The sequence below is a fragment of the Schistocerca nitens genome, chromosome 4 (assembly GCF_023898315.1).
Source record: "Schistocerca nitens isolate TAMUIC-IGC-003100 chromosome 4, iqSchNite1.1, whole genome shotgun sequence".
NCBI lineage: Eukaryota > Metazoa > Arthropoda > Insecta > Orthoptera > Acrididae > Schistocerca > Schistocerca nitens.
Window position 1 is genome coordinate 788,107,949 of NC_064617.1, and position 11,147 is coordinate 788,119,095.

Here is an 11,147-nt window from a genome sequence, read left to right on the forward strand (position 1 = left end):
CACCCCCCTCAGATTTAGTTATAAGTTGGCACAGTGGATAGGCCTTGAAAAAGTGAACACAGATCAATCGAGAAAACAGGAAGAAGTTGTGTGGAACTATGAAAAAAATAAGCAAAATATACAAACTAAGTAGTCCATCCGCAAGATAGGCAACATACAGGAGACTGTGAGCTCAGGAGCGATGTGGTTCCGTGGTTAGCGTGAGCAGCTCCGGAACGAGAGGTCCGTGATTCAGATCTTCCCTGGCGTGAAAGCCGGCCGAAGTCGCCATGCGGTTAAAGGCGCTGCAGTCTGGAACCGCAAGACCGCTACGGTCGCAGGTTCGAATCCTGCCTCGGGCATGGATGTTTGTGATGTCCTTAGGTTACTTAGGTTTAAGTAGTTCTAAGTTCTAGGGGACTAATGCCCTCAGCAGTTGAGTCCCATAGTGCTCAGAGCCATTTGAACCATTTTGAACCCTGGCGTGAAAATTTTAATTCTTTATTTTCAGACAATTATCAAAGTTCAGGCACTCACACATAATCAACTTCGCTCTCCAAAATTCCAGGACATGTTCAAATTTGCTTGGACACATGCAGGATTTGACGGTCTACACACGGAAAAATTTGAAAACGTTAAAAACATATGTTTTGACACAGCACAGGGAAAACTGTGCGACTGTGAAACTGTGAGAGGTGGCATGAGCCCCCTCTCATATTTCTATCTTACGACTCTCCTCTCTATTTGCATGCGGTGGAGGGCTGGTATTCCTTCACATGCGGACTTCCCACGCAGCGTCTCTCGTCACCCGGGTGGTCCGGTGACAGGCGGGCTCTGTAGAACTGGAGAGGGTTAAGCCGACGTGTGTGAGGCAGTCGAGTGAATGCTTTGCAGACGCCGACATTGTCAAGAGACACGCCCGCTGGGGTGTGAAGTAGCGGCTGGGCTAGAGGTTCCGTTACTTCGGAGAAACTTTGCGAAAACACTTTCTGGCGGGCTACCAGCGAGGCGTGGGAATGACTTGTGTACCCACGCAGTTGTGGCGGGAAAATTCCCGCACTTTCTGCAAAATAGTAACGGTGATTGGTTTGCTCAGGGCATAGCTCCGTGACGTAGCAAAATCAGCACAGAAATTGGCGCCAAGAATCTCCATTGGTGGAATGGTAGTGCTCCGGCAATGGAGTGGAATTTCCGCCGGTTTTCGAGTTGCTGATTGGAACGTAACCACGGCCACTGTCGTGGGGGCGGGAATGTTGTGTGTTCAGCCTGTACGGGTGCTCTGGGTAGTCAGCAGTCGCCTTTCGGTGGAGGACGTCGAAGCAACCAGCCCTCGCCTGCGGTACGCCAGATCGTGTTCTGGGAGATAAGAAGACCGTTTGGTAATGTACGTCCGCAGCACCGGCAGATAGGGATTTTCCTAGGTGATAATCAGAGCTCAGCAGGGCGCGCCTGTTCATCCTTTTCTAACTTTGTTCTGTCTTGAGTAGCAGCAATTACTGTGGGGTTAGCTGTGTGTCTCTCTCGAGATTTGAGTGGAAAGGAATTGGCTCCACATACCACTTCGTCTTAAACCTCACGATCTAAGTTAGGGACAACTTCACCTTTATAGCGTTTGTTTGTGTTTCCAATTCGAGCCAATTTAATGTATTGTAAACGTGTCATGTGTTTTGGTTTAGTATTTTGTGTTTAGTCGTAATAAATCATATCGTTATTTTGCACAGAACTTTCATTCTGTTAATCGGTGGAGTAAACCTATCATTCCTCACTAGGTTAATGAAACTTTCCTTTATTTAACTTATTTATCAAATTAAATTATTGCAGGGGCCAAACTCTTTTTCTACTCCACTTGCAGGGCTGCTTACAGTCAGTGCGCGTATATTTTTTTTCATCCTTGTGCAACAGCAAAAGTCGGAGTTAGAATAGGGGGGGGGGGGGGGGCTTAGAGCATCATTTACAGATGTAGATTCAAGAATTTAGTGTTAAATACACTGCTAGCCCCGGCACCTTGCATAAAATGGCGACCCTGCCAGGATCTTTCCTGTGAATCTCTGATAAGCAAACAGGATTCTTAGTAGGAACATTCAATTTTTTTCTCTACTTTTTTTTAATGATTAATACCCAACTTGTTTTTCTGGTAGTTCCGCGTTTAGTTTTAAGTAGCGGCGCATGATTACAGTTTTTGTTTTCAGTGTATATATTTTTTTTGTTAATTGTTTTTTGTGTTTCGTTGATGTGGTGTCCGTACCACATTGCACTTTGTCGGATTTGTGTGCGGTTTCTGTACCACATCAAATTGTGTTTGTGATTACAGCGTTGGAACAGCGTTGTTGAAATTTTATGTCTATGTGTAAAAATATATGGAGTAGATTAATTTAATTGTGCATTCTAGATAAATTTGTTTTTTCATGAATGATAACGAGAAGTAAGGCACGACTATTATCGATCGAAGCTAAAACAAAAGAGGATAGAATAATGGATAAGGGGCAGTTTACTGACGGGAATAGGTTCGGAGATGAGATGGGCACATTTTTAGCAGGACAGGACGCCAGGGTCATTGATGAGGAAGGTGATTTGGACGCGATCTTAGAGCAGCGTTGCGGCCGTGATTATGATAGTGAAGTAGAGGATGAAACAGAGACAGTCACACAGGTCGAGACGGTAGCAGAAGTTTATAATCAAACGAACGAGAGCAGACAGGGGCCAGCTCGGCCACGTCAGAGCTCTAGCGCCCAGGTGTCCAGAGTTACATCACCCATGTGTGACGAGGATCAAGATGATGACATTAACCCAATACTGAGCTTCCTACGATCAATGAAAGAAGAAGCTGACGAACAACGTAAGAAGGAGAAGGAAGAAGCTGACGAACAACGTAAGAAGGAGAAGGAAGAAGCTGACGAACAGCGTAAGAAGGACACTCAGGCAATAATTTCGCATATAGGGAAAATTCGTGGGGAATTACTAACAATAAAGAAAGAATGTGGAGAAGCAAAACAGATGTCACTGGTAGCACAAAAAGTAGCAGGCCTAGCCAAAACGGCAGCAATGGGGGCAATGAAAGTTGCAAAAGTAACTTCTCAACTCGTAGGTCGCTTGCGACGTGCGACACAAGCCCACTCAAAATCCCTAGCGTTCTTAAAAACCCAAGGTAATATTGCGGTTACGAACATCACGAAACGAATGAATGAAGTAGAGAGTCGGATAGCAAAACTAGAGCGAAACGGGCACACGAGCACTGCGCGTTCGGATACCAATGACGGAGTACACAGAATTGTGTCTCCGAGGAAAAGCCCGCCGTGCTCTAGCCCAGTGACAGAGTGCGACACTAACAATGCACACGCAGAAACACCTAGTAATAGCTCCAATAATTGTAGCCCACTTAGGAGAGTGAATTCTGAGTGCCACTGCCACTGTGATACAGAGGTAGCACATCACAGTTATCAGCAAGATAGAACAGGACACTCAGCAGACGTGCAAGTATCGGAAACGAGTGACAACACCAGTGCGAGGATCGGACAGGATTTTGATCACAATCACTTCCTGTCGATACTAAAATTCCAAAAGTTCAGAGATAATGGAGGGTCGATGCATCCCAAGAGCTGGGTGATGCAGTTTACAAATTCATTACCGTCATCATGGCCAACCCTGGCAAAATTAGAATTCATGTGTGGACACATCGAAGGCCAAGCCGCGGAAAAGATGCGGGGTGTGGCAGCGACGTGTCAGACTTATCAGGAATTTGTTGATGCGTTCCTGGGGATCTACTGGTCAAAGGAAACGCAAGACAGGATTAAAGACGAAATAATATTTTGTCCTGAACTGGAAGTGTCCGGGCATAAGAGCGCAACCAAATTTTTTGATGATTTACTCAAGAAGAATCAGTTTTTAGATAGTCCATATAGCAAGGGAGAAATCATCAAATTTTGTTTTTCCAAATTGCCTGTTAGGTATCAACAGACACTTGTCGGCAAGTGTGGATCTGACATCGAAGCATTCAAGAGTCTATTGCGCGAACTCGAAGTAGTCTTCGATAAACAAGACGCAAAGGACAGGAAGAAGGCGCAAAATAACAAATACCACGGGCCAGCAAGGGCAGACGACAACAGATCGCATAATCGCGCTCGTCAGTTAGGAAACCAGGGTTACGGAAATCAAGGTTACGCAATTCAAGATTATGGAAACCAGAGACACGGAAACCAGGACGTCAGGGAACAGGGTCAATCTAGACAAGGAATCTGGGACAGGAGGAATAACGAACGGCAAAGCGACCGTAACTGGAGAGAGCGAAATCAAGGACCACAGGAGAACCAGGAGATTGAAATTAGACCTGCAAATCCTAAGGCACGTCAGAGGAGGGGGAGTCTGACAAGGGATTGGCGCTAGTCCATAGGACTCCACCACATCTCTCACACAAAGAAGTTCGTGGAATAATAGTAGTTTAAGTGGTGTACATAGTAGAATAGGCAAATATATGAACCTTTCTTCGGGGAACAATAATCGTTGCATTAATAGATTAAGATTGTTAAAGTATTAACACGCTGCGTTTTCTCGCATAAGAATTTACTGGTGTTAATTTTTTTTGTCTATGTTCGGGATCTCCTCTGTCGTTGCGATAAGAGGCACTACCTTTCCATGAGCAATGTTTTTGTCCTTTCCTATCTGGTGTCCATGTTAAGGGATAAAGATGAGTGACGAGATGTCGCACAAACGGGCGCATACAAGAACGTGCTCTTAGAAGCGTTCTGAGAAGTCGTGATACGCTCCATAGCGGCCACAACCAGTTCGTGAGTCGTTCATACCAATGCTTGCAGGCACGCGTCAGTGCACTGCAAGATTGTGGTATATTGCGTGATTTAGAGGATGAATATGGGCAGTATAGTTTTTGCAGAGCTGCGCCAGCATCGTTGTCTTGCAAGTCGGGGTGAACCTGTGAGCGTTTGACTCCAATGGTGCCCTAGACGATAGAAATGCGGGCATAAAGCCTACCATGCCAATGTGCAGGTTGGCGATTTAGCGTGCTGCTCGTGACTGTCACAGATGAATAACCAAGGAATTATACTTGGAGATTCGTGACATACTCTGTAGCTGGCGTGTGTTGGGCGACTCAATCCGCAACAGGAACCAGTCCTGGCTTGGTCATATTACATTGCCTCTGGAAAGGTGTGCTTTGATCGCGAAGACTGCATAACATAGAAAAAGAAGTTGCAACTATAAATTTATTGTCTTGTATAGCCATGGCTAACCCAGTCTCTGGAGTTTCAGTGAGGGGTAATGAAAACTCGGAGGTCATGTCGTACGGCGCGCACATCACTGTCGTCAATAGCGGCGAGCAGCGAGACATCTCAACGTAACAGGAATTATGTAAGAGTTTTGTATAAGGTAAACAAAAAATAAATAAATAAATAAAATAAATAAATAAATAAATAAATAAATAAAAGTAACAGTACGATATACTAAGATAAGTTAAACTGTAGGATTTAACAATAACTAGATTAATATTGTGGGGGTTTTTTACCACAAATGTTTGGCGCGCCTGTTGGGATGTTATTTTTCAGGTCATCAAATCACAGACCCGAGATGGAGGGACGACCGGCGAGCGAACGTAGAATAGTTGCATGTCTTTATAGTTCAGTAAAACTTCAGCCTGCATAAGAACATAATTTATTCAGAAGACATAGAATGTAGATCGTTAACATATGGTAGTTAATTCTTGAGCATGTCTACTGTCGATCTATATAAGTAATAGTAATATTGGTGCGGGCCCGCACATTTAGTTGTTCATCCATTACAAAGCATCAGTTATCACACACCATGTACATACTGAGATCGGTCTCTATACATATATCAAAATAAATTATTTCCATGTCTAGATTAGATGTTATAATGATTGCCATAGATTAATAACTATAAAAGTAAAATAAGAGTGTCTGAAATGACAGACCATCAATGTTTCATTATGTAAATTTATTATAACATAGAAGGTCATGGGAAAAAGTTAGGCATAAGATTTTTGTAAGAATTGTGCAGATGACGAGGATCGTGGCAATGCGGAGGCCGGCCGGAGCGGGAACAAGAGGTCTACGGCTACCTGCAAGAAAAGAGCGTCAGCACCCCAACTGACGTGAAGGGCGAGCGCATCCGGTCCACAGGCTGACAGTCACCCGGCCGCCTACCTGAGGGATTACGCGGGACCCTCGCCAGGCCACAAGCGAAAGTGAGGCTGGCCGTTGACACTGACACGCGACCCACACGCGACAGCCTGCTAGCTCTCCGGACGCGGCAGCCGTTTGGAGGGATTCCCTGCGGCAGACCACGTTGTCGTGAGTACACGAAGAAGATCACATATCGTGTCAGAACCTGCGCCTCATGTGCCTCAGGACAGAAAGGGACGCTATATACTCACCTGTTTGGGTTTTTAAAACTCACTAGCATTGGCCGATCTGCATACACAAAGCAGTATCGTGCCACACTAACAAATGTATGGTCTCATTTCTTACTTCTCCTCTCTATTAGAGAGCAGTTTTAACAATAGTCGCTCCTAGTTCGATCCTGTATGGATGACCTCACACACTTGTGGAGTCACTCCACGTGCCATCATCCCTCGTCGAACTGCAATATTGGGAAACGTAAAGTACTGTCCAGCGAGAGAAGAGACCTAGACTAGTGATGTATCCCAACAAGTAGATCTCAGAGACAATTAATCGACGTGAGGAGAGCCTATCACTGCGTCTTCCTACCGTACTGCCGTGATCATATGCGTGGGTCTGACTACAATCTCAACAGCGTACTGCAGACACTCCAGAACTCCCTATTGCTGTTGCCACAACGTAGCAACTACACCTGACGTTTAGCCTTATGTGATGTCAGTACTGTGGAATTAGTGAAGTGCCACGGATATTTCTAACAATGTGATTTAGTGCCTCATTCTCAGCACAGTCGTGAACTTTGTGCAATGTGCATGCACAATTTGATGCCCCATGAACCTTTTTTTTTTCTAAATTTCTTTCTGTTATGTTGTTTTTGTAATGTATGTTATACCTTGTATGCGTTCGTGTTTTACACTGTAATTCTTATTACAGATTACTGTATTGTTCTCCACACCATGTTTTTTTTGTATTTTGTGTTTATTGTTGTGTGGATGCAAACAGTGTGCCTGAAGTCCCCATAAACTGAAGCAGATACCACCACTGTCATTGTGAATGGACCATCAGTTCAGGGAACATTTTGTAAAGGTTATTCTTGCTGCAGGGAGACAGAATGAATCGGAGGTTGTAACCAGATTCTGAAAGCTCACAAAGAGATTGTTAACTTATATAGTATCATGTGTGAGTGAGTTCAGGTTAGTTTAACGATTAAAATTGTTGTAACATCTTGGGCATTTAATTGCGGAGCACTCCAACTCTGATTGTAAAGAATAAACTGCTCCATATTTGGCTCAGATGCCCGGGCCATATTCAGAGCGTGAATGTCTGCGTGAATCGGTGCTTGGAAGGGGCTCCCTGGGTATGGATGTGTGATGTGAGTGTTAGTGTTCCATATTAAGAAGGTAAAGTTGGCTACATCATAAATAATCCTCCCTCTATGAGCTGCATTTTTCAGTTGCAGTGATTTTCTTTATAGAGTGCGGCATGTGGAGCCAGTTGCGAGATTGTTCTTGGGCGATTGACTCACTACCTTGCTCCTAAGTGAGCCAACCGCTCACCAATTACAATCTAAAATGGCGTAGGGGCTATGAGAGGTGGCATGAGCCCCCTCTCATATTTCTATCTTACGACTCTCCTCTCTATTTGCATGCGGTGGAGGGCTGCTATTCCTTCACATGCGGACTTCCCACGCAGCGTCTCTCGTCACCCGGGTGGTCCGGTGACAGGCGGGCTCTGTAGAACTGGAGAGGGTTAAGCCGACGTGTGTGAGGCAGTCGAGTGAATGCTTTGCAGACGCCGACATTGTCAAGAGACACGCCCGCTGGGGTGTGAAGTAGCGGCTGGGCTAGAGGTTCCGTTACTTCGGAGAAACTTTGCGAAAACACTTTCTGGCGGGCTACCAGCGAGGCGTGGGAATGACTTGTGTACCCACGCAGTTGTGGCGGGAAAATTCCCGCACTTTCTGCAAAATAGTAACGGTGATTGGTTTGCTCAGGGCATAGCTCCGTGACGTAGCAAAATCAGCACAGAAATTGGCGCCAAGAATCTCCATTGGTGGAATGGTAGTGCTCCGGCAATGGAGTGGAATTTCCGCCGGTTTTCGAGTTGCTGATTGGAACGTAACCACGGCCACTGTCGTGGGGGCGGGAATGTTGTGTGTTCGGCCTGTACGGGTGCTCTGGGTAGTCAGCAGTCGCCTTTCGGTGGAGGACGTCGAAGCAACCAGCCCTCGCCTGCGGTACGCCAGATCGTGTTCTGGGAGATAAGAAGACCGTTTGGTAATGTACGTCCGCAGCACCGGCAGATAGGGATTTTCCTAGGTGATAATCAGAGCTCAGCAGGGCGCGCCTGTTCATCCTTTTCTAACTTTGTTCTGTCTTGAGTAGCAGCAATTACTGTGGGGTTAGCTGTGTGTCTCTCTCGAGATTTGAGTGGAAAGGAATTGGCTCCACATACCACTTCGTCTTAAACCTCACGATCTAAGTTAGGGACAACTTCACCTTTATAGCGTTTGTTTGTGTTTCCAATTCGAGCCAATTTAATGTATTGTAAACGTGTCATGTGTTTTGGTTTAGTATTTTGTGTTTAGTCGTAATAAATCATATTGTTATTTTGCACAGAACTTTCATTCTGTTAATCGGTGGAGTAAACCTATCATTCCTCACTAGGTTAATGAAACTTTCCTTTATTTAACTTATTTATCAAATTAAATTATTGCAGGGGCCAAACTCTTTTTCTACTCCACTTGCAGGGCTGCTTACAGTCAGTGCGCGTATATTTTTTTTCATCCTTGTGCAACAGCAAAAGTCGGAGTTAGAATAGGGGGGGGGGGGGCTTAGAGCATCATTTACAGATGTATATTCAAGAATTTAGTGTTAAATACACTGCTAGCCCCGGCACCTTGCAACTGTTGCATTCATTTGTTGCAGTTTATGTGACAAGCTCTTACGTTTTCATCACTTTTTTGAGAGTGATTATCACATCCACAAGAAAACCTAGATCGGGCAAGGTAGAAGAATCTTTTTACCCATTCGCCAAGTGTACAAGTTAGGTGGGTCGACAACATATTCCTGTCATGTGACGCACATGCCGTCACCAGTGTCGTATAGAATATAACATACGTGTTTTCCTGTGGAGGAATCGGTTGACCTATGACCTTGCGATCAAATGTTTTCTGGTCCCATTGGAGAGGCACGTCCTTTCGTCTACTAATCGCACGGTTTTGCGGCGCGGTCGCAAAACACAGACACTGAACTTATTACAGTGAATAGAGACGTCAATGAACGAACGGACAGATCATAACTTTGCGAAAATAAAGAATGTAAAATTTTCACTCGAGGGAAGACTTGAACCAAGGACCTCTCGTCCCGCAGTTGCTCACGCTAACCACGGGACCACGGCAATTCTGCGCTCACGTTCTCCTTGATGTTACATACGCTGAACATGGACTACTTAGTTTGTATATTTTGCTTATTTTTTCATAGTTCCACACGACCTCTTCCTGTTTTCTCGATTGATCTGTGTTCAGTTTTTCAAGACCTATCCACTGTGCCAACTTATAACTAAATCAGAGGGGGGTGCGATGGAGAGGTTCCCTTGTAAGAACCATTTATTTCCAATTCATTTATGTAGTCATTTAGTCTACCGCTCATTGTCTGTTTGCACTCACACTTTTTGGATGATTTATTATTATGAGTAGCGGATAAGATAGTCTCCTGTCACGTGTGATCAGTGAGTTAGGCGTTTGTAGTTCTCCGTACAGCATTTGCACTTTGACAATTTACCGCAAATTTGAGACGTATTGGTCTCCTCTCATGTTTCACAGATGGAAAATTATTTCTTGGATACGAAAGTGCCGATTTCTCGGTGGAAACCTCCAGTGTTTATCGTAAAACTGTTTCGTTTATCACTTGGGCTTTGCTATTTTAGTTGCTTGTCATGCCACCGCAAAGGTATTTGTTGGAACAACGTGAAAACTGCATTTTTGGTTCAGAAATAACTGCACAAGGCTTGGAGACCCAAGTCTTCTCAGAAATCATATTGAAAAGCAGTAATGGTTTGGTTTCTTCCGTGGATATTGTGTGCATTGCCTGTCGGGTGAATGCACGGTCTGTTCCACCATTCGCAGCGAGGAGGCGAAAATGGTGCCACAAAAGTTGATCTACGATCCGATAGTGGATCTTGGCGTGGTTTTGATGATGCCGCCGATACCGATGGGGCTATCTTGCGAGACGGACGTGGGTTGTACACGCCAGAGGCGTGTTCACATTCAAGTATGGCTTTTATTTTATTTTCGCTATGGTTCGATTAGGTTTATGGTCCGTGCAGCGATATGTTCTCATTGGTGCCTTTAGAGTGTGGTTACGCTTATGGATAATCGCTTATGTTGCGATATTTTTCGCTGGAGGTACTTTTTCAGCTATGATTTTCGCTTATGAATTATCGCCAATAGTGCGATAATGTTTACCTTGTGGTATTTCGATTGTGGTCAGCAGCGCCAGAAGCGCGTCATCAGCTAAGTTTGTATTACGTGGCGTGAGCACGTGGAGTGCGAATTACAGTAGTACCTTTTTATATGAATAGTAAAGAAATGGCGAATGGGACCAGATAAAAATGGAAGATAATCACAAATTATAAACACAGTTATTTTGTGTCTTTTTATGCATTTTACCTCTTTGATGATGTCTGTATATAGATTTTTGAGATGCGTGGGTCAATTTCAGAGGGAAAGGTGAATTTGTTCCAAAGTCTAATCTCTCCTGACAGTCCAGTAAGAGGTGTACAGAAGGCTGTGAGTCGTATTCGACCCAGATTCTGTGCCAGATAGTTGCATGAGCTTCACCATCCAATAAGCTGGCAACAGCCGAGAGACATCAAAATCCAAATTAGCGTTAAGTAGAAAGGGTTTAAATAATGTGTAGGATATAATTAGAAGTAAGCGTTGCATGGGGTGACAGTGCTTGAAGTACTGAATGCGCACACTGTGGCGGCTTAGCCCATTTAGGTGCATGAGTGGTTTTGATAACC